General features: G+C 45.0%; 1 protein-coding gene across 2 annotated transcripts in view; it reads right to left on the reverse strand.

Annotated features, from left to right (window-relative positions):
- The window catches only part of GRIP2 (glutamate receptor interacting protein 2), a 335,176-nt gene that overhangs the window by 219,797 nt on the left and 90,316 nt on the right, over window positions 1-25,063 (reverse strand). The window lies entirely within an intron of this gene.

Below are 25,063 nucleotides of genomic sequence, written 5' to 3' on the forward strand. Positions count from 1 at the left end.
CCCTGTTAAAAACCATTCTGTTGTTTGCTGCCCACTGCTCCAGTTTATTTAGGTCTTTTTGAATCCTCTCTCTCTCTTCTCTAGTATTAGCTATCCCTCCTAGCTTTGTGTCATCAGCAAATTTAATCAGTTTACCCTCAATTCCTTCATCTAAATCATTGATAAAGATGTTGAACAATACAGGTCCCAGGACGGAGCCCTGTGGTACCCCACTTGAGACATTCATCCAGCTGGATGTGAAGCCATTTACAACCACCCTTTGAGTCCGATCACTAAGCCAGTTATGAATCCACCTAACAGTTGCCTGGTCCATTGCATACTTGGTCATTTTTTCAATAAGGATGGTGTGAGATACTTTGTCAAATGCTTTGCTGAAGTCAAGATATACTATATCTACAGCATTTCCCTGATCCACCCAGTCAGTGATTCTGTCATAGAAGGAAATTAAGTTAGTCTGACATGACTTGTTAGTTACAAACCCATGCTGACTCTGGTTAATCACTTCATTCTTATCCATGTACTTACATACATGTTGTTTAATAATTTGTTCAAAGATCTTTCCTGGTATAGAAGTCAGACTCACCGGCCTATAGTTCCCTGGGTCCACCTTCTTCCCCTTTTTGAAGATAGGAACAACATTTGCTCTTCTCCAGTCTTCTGGGACTTCTCCTGTTCTCCAAGAATTTTCAAAGATTATGGAGAGTGGTTCTAAAATTTTTTCTACGATCTCCTTCAGTACTCTGGGGTGTAATTCATCTGGACCTGGAGACTTGAACTCATTTATGTTAGCTAAATATTCCCTCACAATCTTTCTGTTTACAGATAATTTGGATTCTTCTATTCCTTTAAAACGACAGTGAAGATCAGTTGATGATACATTTTCTTTCTGAGAGAAAACAGATGCAAAATAGGAATTAAAAAGTTCGGCCTTCTCAACATCCTCTCTTACCATTTCTCCATTTTCATCCTGTAAAAATCCTATAGCATCTTTGACTTTTCTTTTACTTTTGACATACCCCCAAAATCCTTTTTTGTTGCTTTTGACATCTCTTGCAAGCCTTAATTCATTGTCAGCTTTAGCTAACCTGATACGTGCCCTACAGGATCTGCAGACTGCATTATAATCTTCCTTAGATATGCCTCCCTCTTTCCATTTAATAAACATTTCTTTCTTTCTTTTTAGCATGTGTTTAAGTTCTGTGTTCATCCATCCTGGTTTCCTTAAATGCTTCCCATTCTTCCTACTTTTCGGGATTGTTAACGATTGTGCTTTGAGAATCTCATTTTTAAAAATTTCCCATCCTTCCTGGACATTTTTGTCCTTAAGGACATCCAGCCATTGGATCCCTCCTATTCTCTTTCTGAGTCTCTTAAAATCTGCCTTTCTAAAATCTAACCTTGAAGTTTGAGTCTTCACATGTCTTCCTCCTCTAGTTATCGAAAATTCTATAATAGCATGATCGCTGCCTCCTAGGGTCCCAGCCACCTTTACCTCCTCAACCATTTCATCCCTGTTTATAAGGATTAGATCCAAAGTAGCAGATCCCCTTGTTTTCTCCCCTACCTTTTGGAAGATAAAGTTGTCAGCAAGAGAGGATAAGAATTTGCTTGACCTGTTAGTTTTACTTGAGAGAGATTCCCAACAAATGTCTGGATAGTTGAAATCTCCCATGACCACTACGTCATATTTTTTGGAGAACTTGGTCATTTGATACATAAAGAGTTCATCCATATCTTCAGCTTGCCCAGGTGGCCTGTAGTAAATGCCTACAATGGTGTCCTTTCCGTTGTTCTCTCCTTGTATTCTTACCCAAACAGTTTCCACAGAACTCCCAGTCTCTGAAGCTTCAATCTCTGTGCAGATATATGCTTTTCTAACATACAATGCGACACCTCCTCCTCGTTTATCAAGTCTGTTTCTTGCAAATAAGTTGTATCCTTTTAGCCTTTTATTCCAATCATGTGTATCGTCCCACCAAGTTTCAGTGATTCCAATGACATCATATTCCTTTTCCTGCATTAGTAGTTCTAATTCTCCTTGTTTGTTGCCCATGCTTTGTGCATTTGTATAAAAACATTTTGTTTGTGATTGGTTTCTCTTCCTCCCATATTTTTATTATTTAAATTGTTTTGTCTTTGTTCTTCCTTTCCACTTCCAGTAGCAGAGATCTCAATAGTATTTGTCAGCTGTATGGCTTTTTCTGGCCTTTTGCTTCCCTTCCCACATTGTTCTAGTTTAAAGCTCTCCTGATGAGTGCAGCAAGGCGACTTCCAAATACATGTTTTCCAGTCTTCGTAAGGTGCACCCCATCTCTAGCAAGTAGTCCATCATATAGGTAATTCATTCCGTGATCCAGAAATCCAAATCCTTGTTGACGGCACCATCGACGTAGCCAGTTGTTCACCTGTAGAATCTTATTCCACCTCATTGTTCCATGGCCATCCACTGGGAGGATGGATGAGAAGACCACCTGCGCTCCCAATTCTTTCACTTTCTTGCCTAAGTCTTCAAAGTCACTGCAGATGGTTTCCAGGTCCTTTCTTGCGGTGTCATTTGTCCCCACATGTATTAGCAGGAATGGGTAGTGATCTCTAGGTCTGAAGAGTCTTGATATCCTGTCAGACACATCTTTAATTTTTGCTCCTGGAAGACAGCACATTTCTCTTGAGGTTATGTCTGGTCTGCAGATAGCGGCCTCTGTTCCTCTTAACAGGGAATCCCCCATGACCACCACTCTCCATTTTTTCTTCACAACATTCTTCTTTCTCCATCCAGGAGGATTCTGAGGGCTTACAAGGTTATTCATTGCTGGCAAAGTCTTATTTTGCTGTATTTCTTCATGGTTCTCCTGCGTGAGAGCCTGGTACTGGTTCCTGAGCAGTATGGGTGCTGACTGCCTCTCGATCCTCCTGCTTCTCTGGGTCACATGCTTCCATTCCTCTGCTTCCTGCCCGCCCGCGCTTTCTGTGTGACACAGACGCGCGCTGCTTGATGACGTCATCAAGCAGCGCGCGCCTTTGTCAGGGAGAAAGTGGCTGGTGAGGACGATGCTGCAGGGGAGCGGGCTGAGAGGTAAGTTGTTTTTTTATTTTATTTTATCAAATACACTGGGGTAATGATGGGGGACAGCAATGATGAGGGTGATGGGGGGACAGCAGTGATGGGGGGAGAGCAGTGATGGGGGGCAGTAATGATGAGGATGATGGGGAGAGCAATGATGGGGGGACAGCAATGATGAGGATGATGGGGGAAAGCAATGATGGGGGAGAGCTATGATGGGGGAGAGCAGTGATGGGGGGGCAGTAATGATGAGGATGATGGGGAGAGCAATGATGGGGGGACAGAAATGATGAGGGTGATGGGGGGACAGCAGTGATGCGGGGAGAGCTATGATGGGGGAGAGCAGTGATGGGGGGCAGTAATGATGAGGATGATGGGGAGAGCAATGATGGGGGGACAGCAATGATGAGGATGATGGGGGAAAGCAATGATGGGGGATGATGAGGGGAGAGCAATGATGGGGGTGACGGGGGGAGAGAAGTCATGGGGGGAAAGCAATAAAGGGGGTGATGGGGGGAGAAAAATGATGGGTGTGATGGGGGAGAGACATGATGGGGGTGAGGGGGGGAGCAATGATGGGGGTGATGGGGGGAGAGAAATAATAAGGGTGATGGGGGAGAGCAATGATGGGGGTGATGGGGGAGAGCAATGATGGGGGAGAGCAATGATAGGGGTGATGGGGTAGAGAAATGATGAGGGTGATGCGGGAGAGAAATTATGAGGGTGATGGGGGGAGAGCAATGATGGGGATGATGGGTGAGAGAAATGATGAGAGTGATTGGGGAAGAGAAGTGATGGGGAGAGCAATGATAGTGGTGATGGGAGAGAGCAATGATGGGGGTAATGGGGGGAGAGAAATGATGAAGGTTGATGGGGGAGAGAAATGATGAGGGTGATGGAGGAGAGAAATGATGGGGGTGATGGGGGAGAACGGAGGATGCTCATTACCTGATAACGTCTTCTTCCACCTCCAAAGTGTGGGGGAGACGCTTGTATATATACAATATATGTAACCTTGTTATTATCTAGGCTGGAGATCATCGTGACAAGACGAGTCGTGGCTGGGAGATGTCGACATGAAGGTCTGACCAGATGGAGAAGAAGCAGCAGAAACCGACTCTAATCAGATGACACGTCTGCGGTAAGTGCCTGGATGTAAATATTATTCTGTATCTGCACTGTGTGACTTGGAGTGATAATGTTATCTGTAAAATCCCTTAGGTCACATTCTCACATTTGTGTGAAATGTTCGTGTGCTGCCAGATCTTTTTATTAGACAGCACACGGACTCGTAGAGTTTTATAGATCCATTCACACATCCATGAAAAGAACGGATCTTAGAATCAGATCCGTGAGGGTCAGAGAATGTCCTGTTCTGATCTGATTTTGAGGATTAGGATAGGACATGCTCAATGCGTCTATAGTATATAGACTATGTAAGGTGTATATATATACTGAGCAAACGTGGGAGAAGAGCCTTGGTGAGAGAGGTAAAGAAGAACCCCAAGATCACTGTGGATGGGAGAAAGTCCCACAAAGTCAACTATCACTGCAGCCCTCCACCAGTCGGGCCTTTATGGCAGAGTGGCCCGACGGAAGCCTCTCCTCAGTGCAAGACATATAAAAGCCCGCATAGAGTTTGCTCAAAAACACATGAAGGACTCCCAGACTATGAGAAATAAGATTCTCTGGTCTGATGAGACGAAGATAGAACTTTTTGGTGATAATTCTAAGCGGCATGTGTGGAGAAAACCAGGCACTGCTCATCACCTGCCCAATACAATCCCAACAGTGAAACATGGTGGAGGCAGCATCATGCTATGGGGGTGTTTTTCAGCTGCAGGGACATGACGACTGGTTGCAACTGAAGGAAACATGAATGCGGCCAAGTACAGAGATATCCTGGATGAAAACCTCTTCCAGAGTGCTCTGGACCTCAGACTTGGCCAAAGTTTCACCTTCCAACAAGACAAGGACCCTAAGCACACAGCTAAAATAACAAAGGAGCGGCTTCAGAGCAACTCTGTGACCATTCTTGACTGGCCCAGCCAGAGCCCTGACCTAAACCCAATTGAGCATCTCTGGAGAGACCTGAAAATGGCTGTCCACCAATGTTCACCATCCAACCTGACAGAACTGGAGAGGATCTGCAAGGAAGAATGGCAGAGGATCCCCAAATCCAGGTGTGAAAAACTTGTTACATCATTACCAAGAAGACTCATGGCTGTACTAGCTCAAAAGGGGGCTTCTACTCAATACTGAGCAAAGGGTCTGAATACTTATGACCGTGGGATATTTCAGTTTTTCTTTTTTAATGTGCAAAAATTTCAACATTTCTGTTTTATTTCAGTCAGGATGACGCCCTCCTGCTATACATCTCCCACATCTACCACAATTCATATAGACGTACTAATCAGTGTCCAAATGTTACCGCAATATCATGCCTAAATAATGATAGATCAGAAATAACGGAAAAGTCTATGGTGGTCCAGGGCAGGGAGGTTTTACATCTACCATTTATTGCACACAGGTTTCAGGCCTCAGAATGTAACCTGTGATTGCTTTCATTCACTGATGGCTAGCGGAGCTCCTAGATAATATGTAGACCTGAAACAGTGACAAAGTAGGGGCTTAGTGATGTCAGGATGGAACGGCTTTACGTCAGTAAGTCTTAGTGTCGGCTTCACAGCTCTAAAAGTTCTAAAACTTCCAATAAAACTTTTTACAGCAAGCCTCTATCCTCGGCCGGCAGAGCAGTACTTTGTTTCTGACTTGCGCTTCCTACCTTCCATCATCCCCTTCAGGCAGCTATGAATTGTCGCCATCGCTGTCGGCCTGACCTGCTCTCCCCTCACTATTTCCCGGCCAAGCATCACCTATATTCTATATTATCGCAGTTTAGCCTCAGCCTCTCCGCTTGTCACACACTTGGCAATCAATCCTGGTCCCCGGCTCCCCGCACATTTCACAAGCGCTTTGCTCCTTCCAAAGATGAATTGACACTGCAGCCAAAACACGTCCAGCCCAGCCGTCTCAGATAAATGAATAAGGAGCCCCCTGCGTTTTGCGCCAAGGCAAATCATTTCCTTCTTTATGGCCACTGATTAAATACAGGCTTCTGTTGTGTATTTGAGGCGCATCGTTTGCTCCGAGGAGGATGCCATCAACAGCGAGTCTCAGCTTATGACTTACAACCAGCCATGGAGACAAGTCTGGAAGGTGTTTATTGCCGTGCACTGACGGGACTTGTATATGTGACCCCTGAACAGTCCTGGGGATGAGGAAGAACGACTACGGCTGCAAATATAATGACCATGGCTGCATAATCATTGCCATTACTCCAGGGGGTGCACATAATAACACAGGGCTGCTGACTTATACAGCATAGCTGAGCCTATGGGGGAATAATCTGTGAGTGACAACATCCCCTCTACGCACCCAGGACAGGAGGACTTGGCATCTGTTCCCCTTATTTCTTGTTCTCACCACCCTGTAGCAAAGGCTGGACCCAATTGTAGCAGTAAAGGAGTCTGAATACCCCAGATCTTATAATGAGTCGGGCTCACAGTGTCTAATCAAATTAAGGGGCATCAGATGCCGCCGCCGCGCTGCAGATATGAAGCAGATCTGAAAGTGTTTCTGTAAAATAAAGCTGAAAATGAGATGAAGTGAAGGCGCCTTGTGACGTGAATGGAGGATTTCGCCGGCTAATCTGCCTTTCCGTTATAAATAGAAGCCGTCGTAACACCTCGGTGTGAAGTTTTTTGCCGACGTGAAATTTGTAAGCTTTGCTGGGAATGTGTTACTGGGGACGGTGCGGAGCCGGAGGGGCAACACTCGGGGGTCTGTCGGAGAGCATTTCTGAAATGTGCCAGAACCAAATCCTCTTGTAATGTTGCGGTGTTCAGTGTCGTTCGGTTTCCTGCTCTTTTCTATAATATCATCAGTTCTGCTTTTTGCTTCTTTATATAACGGGTGTATTGCTGGTTTCTATAATAATATTAGGAGTTCTGATTTTTGCTTTTGGTTCCTTCCTCCTGAATCTCTACAGAAGCTTCTCTCAATACACGAAATACACAATAAAGGACGATTTCACACAGTCCGAGTATGAACTGCAATGTCCGGACCGGCCGCGGGCCTCCTGGTCTTCTATATGGCCATGTAGCTGTTCAGTTCAGCTCAGGCGACCCCTGACCAGTGCGGACATTGCCGTCTGTACTCAGGATGCGATAGTCGGACATGTGCCCCTGGGTTTAGTCATTGGGTGGGATCTAGGGACTCAGTACCTATTCCAGTCCAGTGGTCTCGTTGGATCACAGTCATTGGTGGTCTTGTGGACTCAGCACACAGCGCCACTTTTGTCCATAGGCTATATCTGGTATTGCAGCTTAGCCTCCTTTACATGACAAGGGTGGTGCTGCATTGTAGTGGAGGCGGCCATGTCTTTCTACTCTCATCATGAGTATCAACCATCAGAAGGCCGCTTCCTTCCCAAGTCGCCGGCCTGACATCGTTCTTCTGGGTTTTTAAAGACTGTTGCCACTTAATGGAAGTAACAAACAGCGTTTGATGCCCTCGGAGAAAAAACTAATGAGCGAGAGATTTACAGAACGCTATAAAACACGACATCCGAGGAAAGAGAACTGTCACATACGGGGCCGTGTGAAGCGCCTGGGTCAGTAACTCTGCAATAGAGGAAGATGACGCTTGCTACAATGTATCAGTGTATGTGAAATGTATCAGTCTGGATTCTGGGTGTTATATAGCGCCCTCCCCTGTGCTGCGATCAGCATAACCGTGTATCTGTGTTTCTCTAAGAGATTCCTATTCTGTATATTAGAGAACTGCGAGGCTCATACCCTAAACACAAGAGGATGTGGGACACCGTGTTGTCAATTTAATAGTTTAGATTCTGGGTAATTGTAATCACACGAGAGGTAAAGCCCATGGAGGCAGCTCATCAAGCAGTTTTTGCCAAAATTCTGCAATACAATGGTTTGAAATTATGAAAATGATTGTGCAACTTTTGCAACTTTTAAGAGTTTTTATGCCAGTCACCAACTTTTTGAGAAGTGGGCAAAGTTTTACCAAGAGGGTTTGTGGATTATGACAAAACTTTTCTCCAGTCCTTGACTGACGGACACTTCTTGTGGTGGCGCCCGGCAGCTGATTTGCCTTTTAATGAAATGTCGCATCCGGTGTACGCTTCTTCTAGACAGGCATGAAAAAAAGGATTCACATCTACATCTGGGAAACTGCAGGAGCCGTCCAGAGCCGCGGTGCTGAAATCCTGGTCACTAGTCAGGAAGCAAAGCTGGATACAGACTTAGAAGACCAATCAGTTTTCCTGACATGTCTAAGAACAGTCACCAGCAAGCTGCCGCACTGCAGCTGATGTGAGACTACAACTCCCAGCATTACCTGTCAAGCTGCTGCTACCTGTTCTCAGATTTCTTGGGGTTACTGAATGGTGTTCAGTCTTGAGATTTGCTTTCTGACTAGTAGTAACCAGGATTTCAGCACCGCAGCTCTGGACAGCTCCTGCAGTCTCCCAGATGTGGATGTGAATGCAGGGACTTTACCTCCTGTGGGACTGCATTTACCCTGCACAGTCCTGCAGGAACTTGCCACAGACGGTTCTGTCTCAGATATTTAGGATTTGTACTTTTGCTTCCACTATGGAGGAAGCAGTGAGAAATCACCGGCATAATGTGCTGCAAAACTAGACAATTTACTCCTTACATTTATTGTTTCAATTTCTTTGGCTGTAAAGTATATCATCCTGATCCAGCAGGGGGTGAAAGACACCAGGAGCGGAGTCTGATGTTCCATACAGTTACTCTCTGGTTTATAGAGGGAATATCTCAGTCTTAGAGATATTGCTGAATTTATGGTGGAATCAAAGCTTATATCTGGGGCCTGAAATCTTGTAAGAGGGAAGTCGGGATCAGTTTGTAAAACCCTGAATATCTTTAAATATGTTCAGGACCGTGGATTTTAAAGGGGCAAATCGCTCCTATGGGGCCCAGAAAACATCAATCCCCCAAGTGCGGATTCAAGCTTCTCAGGTGGGTGCTGCCCCTTTCTAGGGTGAGGTTTGTGCAGCCGATATAGAGAGGAGACTGGACTCAGCTTTGAAGATGGTTCAAGAAAAGAGAGGTAAGAGTCGCAGACTTTGCTGTCAGAAAATATCATTTTTAGAGGCTGTAAAAGCCAAGCAGTCAAAAATATTTAAAGAAACCCTGGTGCAAAAATTATCTGGAGCCAAAATATATCCAATTTAAGTAAAATAAATCTCTGCAAAGTTGCCTGAATGCTTCCATATATTATTCTACCACTAGATGGCGCTGAGGACATTACTATACACTGTGTATGCAGTCAGCGCCAATGCTCCCTCTAGTGGTGGCTGAAGGCAGCAAGAATTTTATTATTCAACTCAGCAGGAGATTTGCAGTAAAACAAAGCTACAACTATCATAAGGGTTTATTGCAAAAAAAAAAAGTGCATTTTTAATAGGTGGACATACATTACAATGTGATTCCTATCAGTAGGTAATGCTGCAGTTCTAGCTGGACCCTTAGATGTCATTTTAATAGGCATGATAACATCATTTCAGCTGATTGCACAAGAAATGTTTAACTAAATCTGCGACCCAAATATTAAACCTAGGTATGAAATTAAAATGCTGTTAAGCAAATATAATCCAAGTCATAAGTCAGCAGAATCAGCAGCGCACGCCACACCGGCTCCTCGGCAGCACAGATGCCTCATCAGAGACAATGCTAATAATCTCATTACAGCTCTCGTTAAGCTCTTTCAAGATGTAAAAGAGAATAAACCCAGTGCATCCAGCAGCACTAGGACCGCTCGGCTTCTGCCAAGGTCAGGGGTGAGTAGGCAGCAATTCATCATCTCATACTGAAGTCTGCACAATCCCATGGAGCTCTGCCAGGGGCCTGTGTGAACTGCCAGCCTCATCTCCTGCGCTCTGCCAACTCCTGCTCCACACTCTGCAGGGGCCAAATGAAGAAATAAGATTCTGCTGCCGTCCCCGGGGCTGAGCTCGCCGTTAACTCTGTGTGGGCCATGCTTATATAATCACAATCATACAGTGTGGTCAAAGATATTCTGCAGGAAATCTCCATACATCTGAACTGAAGCAAGTGCATGGGATTCTGCAAGCTTCAATCAGAGCGACTGCAGACTCATCAGGAGATCGGAAAAAAACCTTTAATACCAGTAGTAGTATAGCCATAAAGGTGGGAGAATAGGGGCCATAAGATTATATTCTGTGACAAAGACTCCACCAGCAGAATAGTGAGTGCAGCTCTGGAGTATAATACAGGATATAACTCAGGATCAGTAATGTAATGTATGTACACAGTGACTGCACCAGCAGAATAGTGAGTACAGCTCTGGAGTATAATACAGGATGTAACTCAGGATCAGTAATGTAATGTATGTACACAGTGACTGCACCAGCAGAATAGTGAGTGCAGCTCTGGAGTATAATACAGGATATAACTCAGGATCAGTAATGTAATGTATGTACACAGTGACTGCACCAGCAGAATAGTGAGTGCAGCTCTGGAGTATAATACAGGAGGTAACTCAGGATCAGTAATGTAATGTATGTACACAGTGACTGCACCAGCAGAATAGTGAGTGCAGCTCTGGAGTATAATACAGGATGTAACTCAGGATCAGTAATGTATGTACACAGTGACTGCACCAGAAGAATAGTGAGTGCAGCTCTGGAGTATAATACAGGAGGTAACTCAGGATCAGTAATGCAATGTATGTACACAGTGACTGCACCAGCAGAATAGTGAGTGCAGCTCTGGGGTATAATACAGGATATAACTCAGGATCAGTAATGTATGTACACAGAGACTGCACCAGCAGAATAGTGAGTGCAGCTCTGGAGTATAATACAGGATATAACTCAGGATCAGTAATGTATGTACACAGTGACTGCACCAGCAGAATAGTGAGTGCAGCTCTGGAGTATAATACAGGATATAACTCAGGATCAGTAATGTAATGTATTTACACAGTGACTGCACCAGCAGAATAGTGAGTGCAGCTCTGGAGTATAATACAGGATATAACTCAGGATCAGTAATGTAATGTATGTACACAGTGACTGCACCAGCAGAATAGTGAGTGAAGCTCTGGAGTATAATACAGGATGTAACTCAGAATCAGTAATGTAATGTATTTACACAGTGACTGCACCAGCAGAATAGTGAGTGCAGCTCTGGAGTATAATACAGGATGTAACTCAGGATCAGTAATGTAATGTATGTACAGTGATTGCACCAGCAGAATAGTGAGTGCAGCTCTGGAGTATAATACAGGAGGTAACTCAGGATCAGTAATGTAATGTATGTACACAGTGACTGCACCAGCAGAATAGTGAGTGCAGCTCTGGAGTATAATACAGGATGTAACTCAGGATCAGTAATGTAATGTATGTACACAGTGACTCCACCATCAGAATAGCGAGTGCAGCTCTGGAGTATAATACAGGATGTAGCTCATGATCAGTACAGGATCAGTAATGTAATGTATGTACACAGTGACTCCACCAGCAGAATAGGGAGTGCAGCTCTGGAGTATAATACAGGATGTAACTCAGGATCAGTACAGGATCAGCAATGTAATGTATGTACACAGTGACTCCACCAGCAGAATAGTGAGTGCAGCTCTGGAGTATAATACAGGAGGTAACTCAGGATCAGTAATGTAATGTATGTACACAGTGACTGCACCAGCAGAATAGTGAGTGCAGCTCTGGAGTATAATACAGGATGTAACTCAGGATCAGTAATGTAATGTAATGTATGTACACAGTGACTGCACCAGCAGAATAGTGAGTGCAGCTCTGGAGTATAATACAGGATGTAGCTCAGTCCTAGTTTGTAATGAGTTTGACAACATGGACTAGGCAATCTACTATATAATATCCTGTGTCTTGTCTTTGCTCCTCTTCTTGGTTGTGATAGATGAAGAACAGTACGTTACAATGAGACCTCACAATCCGTTCCCCATCGTGTTGTGTCCCTGTATCGGTCTTACGCTGGTGTATCAGACACAGATCTTGCATTGTGGATGTCTAAGCTCCTCTTTAATCCGTCTTTGTTTCCTCGGCAGATATATAGATTCCGGCTTGTAGGTAATTACTATTAGATTACCCATTAGGGAGTTTACTTATGATTCGAGTTTAGAATAAGCAGCAAATTATTGATAAAACAGAGTCTTACTTCTGCCTTACTTGGGGCAGAGAAGATGAGGGCCGGTTTTAGCCTCTCTGACCCTGAACTCTTTATTTTACCTGCTATCAGCTATAACCTCCCCCCATCCATCTATATAGGGGCTAGAGAGACATTTTGTACTGTTTTATGTGTCTGTGCATTTCTTCAGCCGGCACATATAAGTGGATACCGAGATCTGAATTATTTTATGTTCGGAGACGTCCGATGTTTTAGTTATTGTGGCTTCTTCGATAACTTTTAAAGAATTTGTGGCTCGTAATTGTGCACCGACTCCATAAGAGACATTTTACATATTAAATGAGTATATTTTTTTGCAGCATTTAGGAATATTTAATTGTTTATCATTTTTCCACTTACATTTTTTTTTTTTTGTTACTTTCTCTGCACCTCTGAACCCATGACCTCAGTATATAAAGGCAATGTAATGATGATGTACCGATGATGGCATTGCCACCAACCACTAGAGCAAAGTGGCAGCGGTACTCGGGAAAAGAAGTGTCATTTTTCATATTCAGCCACAAATTTTTGCAAAAAAACGTCAATTTCTGCAAGATAATTTTTTTTTCCAGCACATTACAGATAGACTTCATGTTGCTAAACCCTCAGTGATTTATTGTAAGGGGGTCATTGGAGGTCACCTGTCAAAACAACGTGCGGTACAGCAGGTGAGGCACACCAGCTAAGCAGAGCTGTCAATCAACCTCCAGGACCCAGCGCTCTGCGGAGGAGCCGGCAGTGACTGACGTCTGTGATACCTTCCTGAAACGTGAGAGCAGCCGAGCTCAAGATCTAGTGTGGTTATCTTATGTAAAAAGCTCAAAGCCAATGTCCGCCCTGCAATGCCCCCCACCCCACAAAAGCCCCCCTGTCAGTGCACAGCTAGATAACAATTTACAATTCCTTTCCTGCATATTCCCCCTTGTCCTGTTTGTTTCACACGCTGAAGCTGCATTATTTCTTACATTATTATCTCTGTTGAAGAAACCTACAACAAGGCTGTGCAGCACTCAGAAGCAGTCTACTATATAGCAGCGCCTCCTATGACCACGGGTATATGCACATAGGAGCTGGTCCCTGTAAAGAAACTGTAGAGAAACATAATTTTTGGCAATGTCTCAACCCCTTAAGTTTAACCATTGTAAAACGAAAAAATCTTCAACTTACTAAAACAAGTAAAGAACAGTAAAATCAGGTTGGGTGAGCAGAGACTAAGCAACAGCAGGGAGGATGGACACTGAGGAGCTGTCAATCAGGCTAGGTGGATAGAGATTCAGCAACAGGGAGGAGGGACACTGAGGAGCTGTCAATCAGGCTAGGTGGGCAGAGACTAAGCAACAGCAGGAAGGAGGGACACTGAGGAGCTGTCAGTCAGGCTAGGTGGGCAGAGACTAAGCAACAGCAGGAAGGAGGGACACTTAGGAGCTGTCAATCAGGCTAGGTGGGCAGAGACTAAGCAACAGCAGGAAGGAGGGACACTGAGGAGCTGTCAGTCAGGCTAGGTGGGCAGAGACTAAGCAACAGCAGGAAGGAGGGACACTTAGGAGCTGTCAATCAGGCTAGGTGGGCAGAGACTAAGCAACAGCAGGAAGGCGGGACACTGAGGAGCTGTCAATCAGGCTAGGTGGATAGAGATTCAGCAGCAGGGAGGAGGGACACTGAGGAGCTGTCAATCAGGCTAGGTGGATAGAGATTCAGCAGCAGGGAAGAGGGACACTGAGGAGCTGTCAATCAGGCTAGGTGGATAGAGATTCAGCAGCAGGGAGGAGGGACACTGAGGAGCTGTCAATCAGGCTAGGTGGGCAGAGACTAAGCAACAGCAGGAAGGAGGGACACTGAGGAGCTGTCAGTCAGGCTAGGTGGGCAGAGACTAAGCAACAGCAGGAAGGAGGGACACTTAGGAGCTGTCAATCAGGCTAGGTGGGCAGAGACTAAGCAACAGCAGGAAGGAGGGACACTGAGGAGCTGTCAATCAGGCTAGGTGGATAGAGATTCAGCAGCAGGGAGGAGGGACACTGAGGAGCTGTCAATCAGGCTAGGTGGATAGAGATTCAGCAGCAGGGAAGAAGGACACTGAGGAGCTGTCAATCAGGCTAGGTGGATAGAGATTCAGCAGCAGGGAGGAGGGACACTGAGGAGCTGTCAATCAGGCTAGGTGGATAGAGATTCAGCAGCAGGGAGGAGGGACACTGAGGAGCTGTCAATCAGGCTAGGTGGGCAGAGACTAAGCAACAGCAGGAAGGAGGGACACTGAGGAGCTGTCAATCAGGCTAGATGGGCAGAGACTAAGCAACAGCAGGGAGGAAGGAAACTGAGGAGCAGTCAGTCAGGCTAGGTGGGCAGAGACTAAGCAACAGCAGGAAGGAGGGACACTGAGGAGCTGCCAATCAGCCTACGTGGGCAGAGATTTAGCAGCAGAGAGGAGGGAGAATAAGGAGCTGTCAGTCTACTTGGGTGAAGATTCAGTTGCAGAGAGGAGGGGCATTGAGAAGCCATTAATTGGGCTACGTGAGCAGAGATCAAGTTTAAAATTTCATTATGATTATGAATCAGTCTAACATGGATTATCAACATAAGTACACCAGTTGTATCAGGTCTAAGATATCTATATAAAAATATACGTAACTTGTATTGTGAAATCTGGTGACTGATCTGCTTTAAGTAAATGTGCCCCTGTGACTTCTGAATCTGAACCATTATGAAGAGCTCTGCATTCTGTTAATGAATGAAAATTTGTGTTTACAAACAAGTAAAAAAAACTGGGAGATCTGCGCTCCGTTCACTCCTCCTGGGAGCGGCCAAAGGCAACAATGAATCGGACCCCAATTCTGTTGATCTGTGGGGGTCCTAGTGGTTGAAGTCCACACCCTATAATAGTACCTGATATTGTGTCTAAACCAGAATACCCTCTAATACGTTGACTGGACACAGCTGCAGTGCTTGTTACAGTGTATCGGAGCTTTCTCCTGTAACAAGCACTGCACATGTGTGAGTTGGACGTCAGGTTTTCCAGCTCCGGGTGAGAGTGACAATGTTCCCATTTAGTGACAAGAAGCAGAGGGCTTGAAAATTGTGCTTTTTTTTTTTAAAATACAAATTAGATTCCAAACTTGCAGAACTTTTTTATTCTACAATAATTGTGTTTAATTTACTGGAAATGCCTCTAATATATTGGATCAAAATCAATTACACTATGACTGTTAAAATCCACCAACGCCATGTTTTGGGGGGAGGCAATAGTACAAAGACGAGACCAGATGACGACCTTCGCTTATTCTTCACTATTTTCCAAAATCATCTTGTAAAACTCAATAGAAGATGCAAGAAATTCCTATTAGGTGAATGAGTCCCATAAAAAAGGGGGCACATGTCCCTCCGCCCGCCAGTGTTCGCACTTCATAATTCCGGGCATGTTAAATAGCTTTGCACAGTTAAGCTGAGAAATTCGATTCTACAAGGCACATCAATAAGTACACGAGATAAAACATTACACGGCCGTGCCGGGGATTAGCCGCAGAGGCAGCCATTGTGTAACAGTCAGGGCAAGCAGGAAAAGACAGTGCAATTTGTAACAAGCTGCGAGCGCCAAGCAATCCATTGTGACACATTGAAGGGAGGAAAACGACCCATTGTGACAAAGCAAAGACAATAAATCAGAGATGATGATCCTCAGATTAGGAAATAAATCAATGCGGCGTTCACTTCTTGCCCGTGAGGATAGCGATGAGGAGACGCGGCAGGGACACAGATTAGCTTCACTGGGTCTCCATGAAGACGAACGTGGGCGCCATGTAAGGAGCGTGTGATCCGGGGAAATATGTGGGTTATGAACTTACTTTTCCCCACTAACAGATGCCACCGCTCTAATGCTGTAGGCCCCCCAGACAGCGGAGGAAGCGGTTGGGCACCACGTACGCATTGCTGTAGACTTCTCTAGAAGAGTGTTCTCCCATCTTGCCCAGTTCACCCCACAACTGTGAATACTGAAGGTGTCAATGATGGCCCTGCCAACTGCTGGGGCCGGTCAGTGGGCCAATGGCAGGACGTGCATGGCACTCAATGGGGACGTCTGCCAATTGGCAGTTATTGGGTTGCATAATCTCCTCCTTCGATGTCTTCGAAATGTGGTGCTGGAGAAGGATGGAGAATACCATGGATGGCAAGAAGAACGAACAAATCAAGCCAGACATGTCACTCGGGGAAATGATCACCAAGGTACGACTTGTCTACTTTGGACACATCATACGAAAAGAGTAATCACTGGAGAAGGACATTGTGGTCGGAAGAATAGAAGGAACAAGACGAAGAAGACGACCAGCAATCCGATGGCTTGAGACGGTGGAGAAGACCCTGGTGGACCTAACTAGATCGATTTTCCTACAGATCTTTCATCCATCAAGTCGTCATGGCTCAAGATCAAGCAAAATGTTGTTAAATAAATAATAAATATTCTCCAGGTGGAGACCTCATATTTGGACTGACCTCTTATTTTCTGAACAGGCTAGTCTACCTACACTACTCTGCTGGACACCCATCTGAATTGTTCCGCTGGCCAGCAGCTACTCCATGCATACCACCCAGGGGCCTCGGCAGTGAAGGCCACATCCCTTTACTGGGATGGAAGGATGAAAACCAGGGTGTCCTTTGAACCTACTGAGTGGAGAGGCTTGTGCCAAGTCTGGCTGTAGAAGCCTCTTTTTAGCTGATGTTTTCAAGAACTGCCGGCCATTGTTATGAAGAGTCTGATCCAATCCCCGAGAAATCCTGTCTTACTTTTTTTTTTTCCACAATCAGAATGGTTCTTCTGATGGGAAAGAGGTTTTGCAGCAGCCTCCATGCAGGGATTATCCTTAGAATAACCTATCAATAGGTGCAAGGTTAACTCTGACCCCAACGATTATCGGTCTGGACCACAAATGCCAGTTGTTCCAGACCCAGCGGTTGTGCCCGATGCCGCAGCTCAGTCCCATCAGAGCAGTCTGATTGGATTATATGGCCACCGACTTGCACTTATTGTGGCTCCTCAGCTCTGCCCTCCTATATTGGCCATGCTGGCTCATATATAAGAAAATGGATATCAACCTGTCGAAAACTTAGAGAGCAAGAACATGTGACAACCAATACGGCGGCAGTTTCTTTTGTCAATGTAAAAATGACTGCTGCAACAAAATAACAAAATAAAACTAATGACCAAACTTTTGCCGCCACTTGTGAGCTGCGTCCACACATTGTAGCCCCGGTGAGTTTTTTTTTTTTTTGCAATGATCAAACTGAATCTTTTTGCTACGAGTTTTGAAAATTGCTGCAAAAAAAAAAAAAAAAGCAACACAGCGACGTGTGAACGCAGCCTAACTTCCGATTTACTAGTACTGATGTTACTTTTTGGATGGAAATCCAAACTTTTGGTTGATGTTGGATAAAAAAAAATTGAAAAATAAAATTCTATTCCCCTCCAAAATTTTAGTCAACTGTTTGCTTATGTCTACAACATGACAATATTAATGGATTCATGTGTTTCTAGGTCCCCATTTCACTCCGATACTCAGAGCCGTGCAATCAGAATTTTACCAGAAATGTCAGGTGTGAAAAGATTAATCGTGCGAAGCGTTTCCTCCGCTGCTGCTTTCCCGCGCGCTGCCAGGATCATTAGACGCCCGCTGCACGGTGACCTTGGCTGCGCCGACGAAACTTCCCTCCGCGTTACAGAAGTCGCTGTTCTACTTTCCACAAAAGAAAGTTTCCTCTTTCTTCAGTGACGGCCGAGTCGTGGACTTCAAGGGGGAAGAATCTATTGTGTTGTGTGGATGTTATTAACTGGCAATCCGCCATAGTGAAGTCCTTACCCCGTCCCCAAAATATGTCGAATTTTTTATTACTATGTCTATATTTCGTATTAATATACAGCAAATCACTTAACATGGAAGTCCACCTGACATTGCTCCATAACGGAAGATAGCACCTTTGTGGGTCCATGAGCCAGAAGACCCCATCAAACGCAGAAAAGTGGGGTTATGATGCTTTATAATGAACCTGAACCTCTTATCGCTTGTTGGAGACTCTGGTGTCCTGAAGCGAGGAGGGGGAGTCACACCAATAAAGTGTCAGGGTGTGAACATTATAAAGGGGTTTCCACTTTATCACCATAAGGGCTCTTTCACAAGTCAGTATCTACTGTACGTGTGGTGATAGTTTCCACACGTACTGGAGACACTGACACACGTAGGTCTGCGCACATGTCACATGTCAGTGTGTTTTCACAGACCGTGTGTCCATGAGCAAAACTCGCTGACATGTCCATTTTTTTCTTTTTTTTACACGCTGCAAAGTAAGCGCTGTTCCCAAGCGTCGGTGCTGAACGCTGTCCTCATCATTGTCCCCTGCTTGCGCAGAAATCAGCACCAGCAGGGACAATGATGAGGGTATAAAACCAAACAGAGACTAGGAGTATAAATGGCTTACAAAAGAAGATTGTTTATTAATAGATAAATATACAGTACAAAAATACATTTCAAATATCAAATGTAGGAGAAGGGGAAAAATAGTGCAAAGTGCCTAAACCAAGGTCCCCAAAATTTCACTGCACCTTGACGCACGTTTCCCTGCGTTCCCATCCACTTTGCGGTAAGTATATACTGTTTGCTATCTGGCAAGTGGGGTTTTCCCACATCCATTTGGGCCACTACTGCAGTGGTGAGTGTAGCTTGAAATTTTGATGGCCGCAACCTCCTCAGCATTTGGGATGGGATGCAGTGAACTTTTGGGGACCTTGGTTTAGGCACTTTGCACTTTTTTTCCCCTTCTACATTTATGATATTTAAAATGTATTTTTGTACTGTATATTTATCTAGTAATAAACAATCTTCTTTTGTAAGCCATTTATACTCCTAGTCTCTGTTTGGCTTTATATATGCTGTGAGTAGGCTGTCTGGGTAAGGACCGGTTATCCGGGATTCTAACCTGTTTTTTTTGGTTATTTGACATGTTGGCTGCTGTTTATACAATGATGAGGGTAGTAGTGTCTGCTTCTGCAGTGTCTAACTGTAAAAATAAGAATAAAATAAAAAAATCCTTATACTCACCTGTCCTAAGTGTCCCCTGCTCTAATCCATGAGACCGATCAGCAGATGAGCTGGGGAAAATAACTCCTGCAGCGAGTGGGCCCCGGAGCTGCGCTCAGCTCAGTGAGTGACAAGACACCGCTCACTGAGTGCAGTTCTGGGGCCCGCTCGCTGCAGGCGTCATTCTCCCCGGCGGGATGGGTCAGCTTTAATTTATTTCAGAGGAAACTTTAGTTTTTGTAGCTTGGTTCCACTCATGCCGCCAAACTGAAGGGAAAAACAACCACCGTGGCGTCCCCACAGCAAAGGAGCAAGGACACCCCCTATACACCAGCCTGGAATGGACGCCATCTCTCCGGGGTCCCCAATGCTGTGGCATGGGGGCAGCCTCTATGGTATGAATGCACGTGATTTCCTTGAAAATAAGGGCAGAGCGGATTAAATCAGGAAACCATCCTGAAAACTTCATAGTCTTCAGCTCGAAACTGGAAATCCACTGATCGGTGCAAGTGCTCATTCTCCAGGATCTGTCTCATCTCTCTATAGAAGTGTCTCTTCTGTTCTGCGCAGTGCTGCGCTCAGCTCCTCTCCAGTCCATCATTCACCTTAACGGCGGCGATACAGAACAATTTTCTACAAATCAGGAATAAAAATATATTTGCCCTTTTTCCCCCAGTTGCCGTATTACTAATGGCTTCAAGCTGCAAATTCTGGCAAGAAAATCATGCAGGTCGCGGAGGGGGGATGGATGTTCATTTATAAACGCTGATAGGTCGTTTCCTGTACAATGGGAAATATGGAGATTGATCCGGCGGCCCGCGCTCACGCACCCGCCATCATGGGACTTATCGTACACCTGGACCGGACATTAAATTCCTGGCAGCTTTCAGATCAGCCCGTAGATTGGCGGAGAGACGGCTCCTTCATGCCTGCGAGGAGGAAGCCTAATGATATCAGCCCCCCGGAGAGCTGATCGCACCAGTATATGACAGTCCACTGATTGCTGACTTTTACTGGTTTACTTTAGCATTTTACCTCCAGCCCATGGTGCGGAGCGCTGAGTCTGCAGAGCTGGATGGCTGCGCAGGTTTAATATGGCCCATGTTGGCTACTTCTATCAACGTGCTGATTGTAGGAAGAAGATGCCACTTCTGTTTGCCACCAACCCCACGAATGGCTGATATTGTAGCTTATTGCATCAACAATCAGGACCGTCCATGCTATTCTCTTTATCGTTCCTTTCAGATTAGGCATGCTTAAAGGGAGGATTGTCCAGAACTCAGGAAAGGTCATTGACTATCAGATCGGTGTAGTCACCGTGCACATGTCCGATTTTGTTCCTTGGATCAAGGAAAAATTGCAGCATGTCCAAGTTGGATCCGATAATCAGATCATACATCGGACTGCACTCGGATGACATCTGAGTGCAGTCCGATTTCCAAGAACTGACAGAATGGAGAAGATGGAGAATTTTTTTTTTTTATCTGAGAAAACGAGATCACACTGTGCGGACGCACTGTTATTAGCATAATCGTCCTGATTCTGGTTTGACCCCAGCCTAATATCTATCCAGAGAATAGGTCCTCAATATAGGTCCTGCATAACCCATTTAATGGAGGGCTCCCTGTACAAAAATACCAAACTGACAACCTCTTTATTATTTTTTTGGATGATGATGGGGGTCCTCCTTTAAAGAGAGGTAGAGGAATGGAGTTATACATGGACAAAAATGGTAGTCCCCTTCTGTTAAAGTAAGAAAACCTCACAATAGTCACATTAATAACTCGAAACTGACAAAAGTAATTTTCTATTTAAATTTACTGAACCAACTAATGACGATCAGATGTCGCTTATGAATTGTGGTTCAACGGGAAAAAAACAACGACAACAAACTAATGAAAATGGCCTGGACAAAGATGATGGCTCCGCGAGAAAAGATTGAAAATAATGTGACCATAGGGATGTGTGAAATTAAGCTGCGTCCTGTACTTCGCATCACAGGCGTCTGCAGACTTGTAATCAGTCAGTGCCTATTTACAGGGTGAAAAGTAGTCACTGTGCTGTTTGTTATCATGGTATGTGAACACGGAGCAAAGGAAGCTCAGGAGAACTTTCAAGTGAGTATCCCACTTCTTTTAGCTACAAAAAGATGTGACATAAGACGGAAGATAATGTTCATTTTATGGGGCACTTTTGCAGCTCTTTATCAGGCGGATACTAGGTAGATAGGTAGAAAAAGACGCCGTGTCCACATACCCTCGGGCTGAGGATATTCCTCTCTGCCCGTCACACTGAACACACTTTGGGGGGGGGGGCGCATCTTACAATCATTAGGCGCTTTTGCTTTAAGAATATCTTTCTTTTGCATTGGTTTCTATGTATGTGTCAGTTTTGATTACAGGAGAGCACAGAGGTTGTATTCTCAGGGATTGCACTGTGCATTGTAAGACCTATATATAGCCTTCTCCTACAGGGCACATACACGGTAAAGGTGAACTGACAGTATTCTGCAGGATTCAGGAGCTTGTATCTAAGCCCCAGGAGTTGGATACACTCACCACCACTCATTTTCTCACTAGTAACTCTATTGGATGATTTTTTTTCTATCTCCCCATTCCATGTGTGTGAGAGCTGTATATCCTATGTGTCTTCTCCTGCTCGGTGCGGCTCAGGATCGTGGACAGGGCATGTCACTCTGCATCAGGTAGATGCTCAGCTGCTATCACCGTTTGTTAGTAGATGTGGAGGTACATCGTGCTCCCAGGGGATCCCCTGAAAGGTGAAGGGCGACGGCTGGAATCACTCAGCTTCTCTGAGACAACAGCAGCTCTCCCGGGGGCAGCGATCTGACTGTCTGGAGGAAGCAGATCTGTCGGTACGCTTCATGTAGAGCGCAGCGCAGAACTGAGCGCAGGTGCAGCCTCTGCAAGCCTCGGATGTGCAGTATGACGTCCACATTGTTTTCTTGTTTCATATTGTATCAAGTCCAGATTTGTTGATTTTGAGAATTAAAGGGAAAGTCCACCTGTCATCACCATGATCGTCTTCAGGTTAAACATTGCTGACTAATTTCTTCATTTTAAATGGGATCCGAACTGATACTGAGCTCCAAATCACCTGAGCTAATTCCTAAATGTATTATGCCTTCGGTCACCACTAGGGGGAGCTCCACGGTGTTTTATGTCTAACCAGTACTCAGTACTTGTTGCTGCCAATCATTCTCACTTTGCTACAATTATATCATGTCTACAGAAGTGAGATATACTGTGTGGACTCCAGGCTGATACATCTTACCCTAGACTAGACACAATGTAGCACACCCTCAGCTGTGAGAAGTCTTAGCTCTGCAGGGTTTTCAGCCTCTGGATGTAAACGATGATTTTCCAATCATTGACAGCAAGCCAGTCCCTTATGATCAGTGCATTTCATGGGCACTGCAGTTATAACGGGGGATGTCTTGGTTACACAACGAATTTAAAGCGTCCCAAAGCAAAAGCATGGTCTTAATGTCCACAAACTTCACAATAGTGGCTTTGGTGCCCATATCAGTCTTAATAAGTCCATGAACTATCCAAATTATCATGCTCTACAACTTTCCACTCATTCATTTATTAGCATTCTGCCAGCACTACAGGTGCTGGAACTTTCCTCTTCCTAGTATGCACTGAGCCTGTTGGGTGGCTTGTTTTACTCAAAATAAGTCCATGAACTATCCAAATTATCATGCTCTACAACTTGCCACTCATTTATTTATTAGCATTTTGCCAGCACTACAGATGCTGGAACTTTCCTCTTACTAGAATGCATTGAACCTGTTCATGAACTATCCAAATTATCATGCCCTATAACTAGCCATTCACTGATTTTTAGTAGGCGTTCCTCTTCATTAGAATTCTGCCAGCACTACAGGTGCTGGAACTTTCCTCTTTGTAGTATGTATTGAGCCTACCATTGTCGGGTGGCTCGCCCTACACAAAATAAAAGCCTACCTTTATGTTATGCCTTTATGCAGTTTGACAGACAGGAAAGCAGGAGCAGAGACAGTCGTGTCCCCACTTACGGCAGAGAGGCAAAGACCCCCCCATTATTTCTTGTAAAGGCCCACCCCCTCCTCCCTGTACAGTGACCCCGACCTCTTTGGATTGCACTTCACAGCAGGTAGGGGGAGAGACCTAGTGGGTGGAAATTTGGACTATTTTTGGGGGGGCTGAAAACATCATCTTGGATAAATCATATAATTGGCAGTTTTGTAAGTTGCTGCATTGATCAGAGGAGCCAAGACTTATAGAAACAGCCCAAGAAACCGATAGAAGATTTATATGTAAAGCTGACGGGAGATATAAGTATTTATAAAAATAGATTTGCTTTTTGGTAGAAATTCAGTTATAATAGAAGAAGTTTATGATAATTTGCACCTGGTGGTCCCGCGCCGGGGGCTGAGTCCAGCGTGGCGCTTCCTTCGGACATTATAATATTTGACTAGTGAAGCGGATTCATTAAAGCCTCATTTCTGGTGGTGACTTTATTATAGGCTGCGGCCTCGGGCGCGGTGATGAGTCTGCTAGGTGCACGGAGCTGAGATCTCCTCCCTGACCGAAATACTGCGTGAGGTCATAGCCCCACTATCAGTATTTGGTCAGTATTCGGTCAGTATTTTTTCTCAGGAGCCAAAACCAGGTGAGGAACAATCAGAGAAAAGGTAGAATAGAAACAAGTCACCAATTCTGCATTTATCACCCACTCCTGGTTCTGTCTCCCACTCCTGGGAAAAAATACTGACCGAATACTGATAGTGGGGCTGTGGCCTGACTGTGATAAAATCCATTTGACCTCCCTGCCGCATTGACAAATCAGTGCTAACGGCTGGGTAATCTGAACTGGACCCAAGCAGCTATTAACACATGGGGTCCTTGGTAAGAAGCGTGCGCTCTGCATCACATCTGTATCCTGCAGTATATAACACATCTCTGCTATACACAGCAGCGACTACTATAGGAGAGTGATGCAGGCATGATCCATGACCTGTGCAGAGGTAATTGTATAAGGAAGGGGAGGAGGTGAGCTGTGACCATGAATGCACAGGTAACTGTGTAAGGAGGGGGAGGAGGTGAGCTGTGACCATGAACGCACAGGTAATTGTATAAGTAATGGGGGGAGGTGAGTTGTGACCATGAACACACAGGTAACTTTGTAAGGAGGGGGAGGAGGTGAGCTGTAAATATCATCTATTGACTTCTATAGGAGAGTGATGCACGCATGCTCTATGACCTGTGCAGAGGTAATTGTATAAGGAGTGGGAGGAGGTGAGCTGTGACCATGAACTTATATGGGAGAGTGTTGCAGGCATGCTCTATGACCTGTGCAGAGGTAATTGTGCAAGGAGGGGGAGGAGGTGAGCCGTGACCATGAACTTATATGGGAGAGTGTTGCAGGCATGACTGTGCAGAGGTAATTGTGCAAGGAGGGGGAGGAGGTGAGCTGTGACCATGAACTTATACGGGAGAGTGTTGCAGGCATGCTCTATGACCTGTGCAGAGGTAATTGTGCAAGGAGGGGGAGAGGTGAGCTGTGAATATCATCTATTGACTCCTATGGGAGAATGTTGCAGGCATGCTCTGTGACTTGTGCAGGGAGGGGAGGAGGTGAGCTGTGACATCACCCATTCTAAA

The sequence above is a fragment of the Phyllobates terribilis genome, unplaced genomic scaffold (genome assembly GCF_046119375.1).
Source record: "Phyllobates terribilis strain yellow unplaced genomic scaffold, ASM4611937v1 Scaffold_8__6_contigs__length_399053987, whole genome shotgun sequence".
NCBI classification, from domain to species: Eukaryota; Metazoa; Chordata; class Amphibia; order Anura; family Dendrobatidae; genus Phyllobates; species Phyllobates terribilis.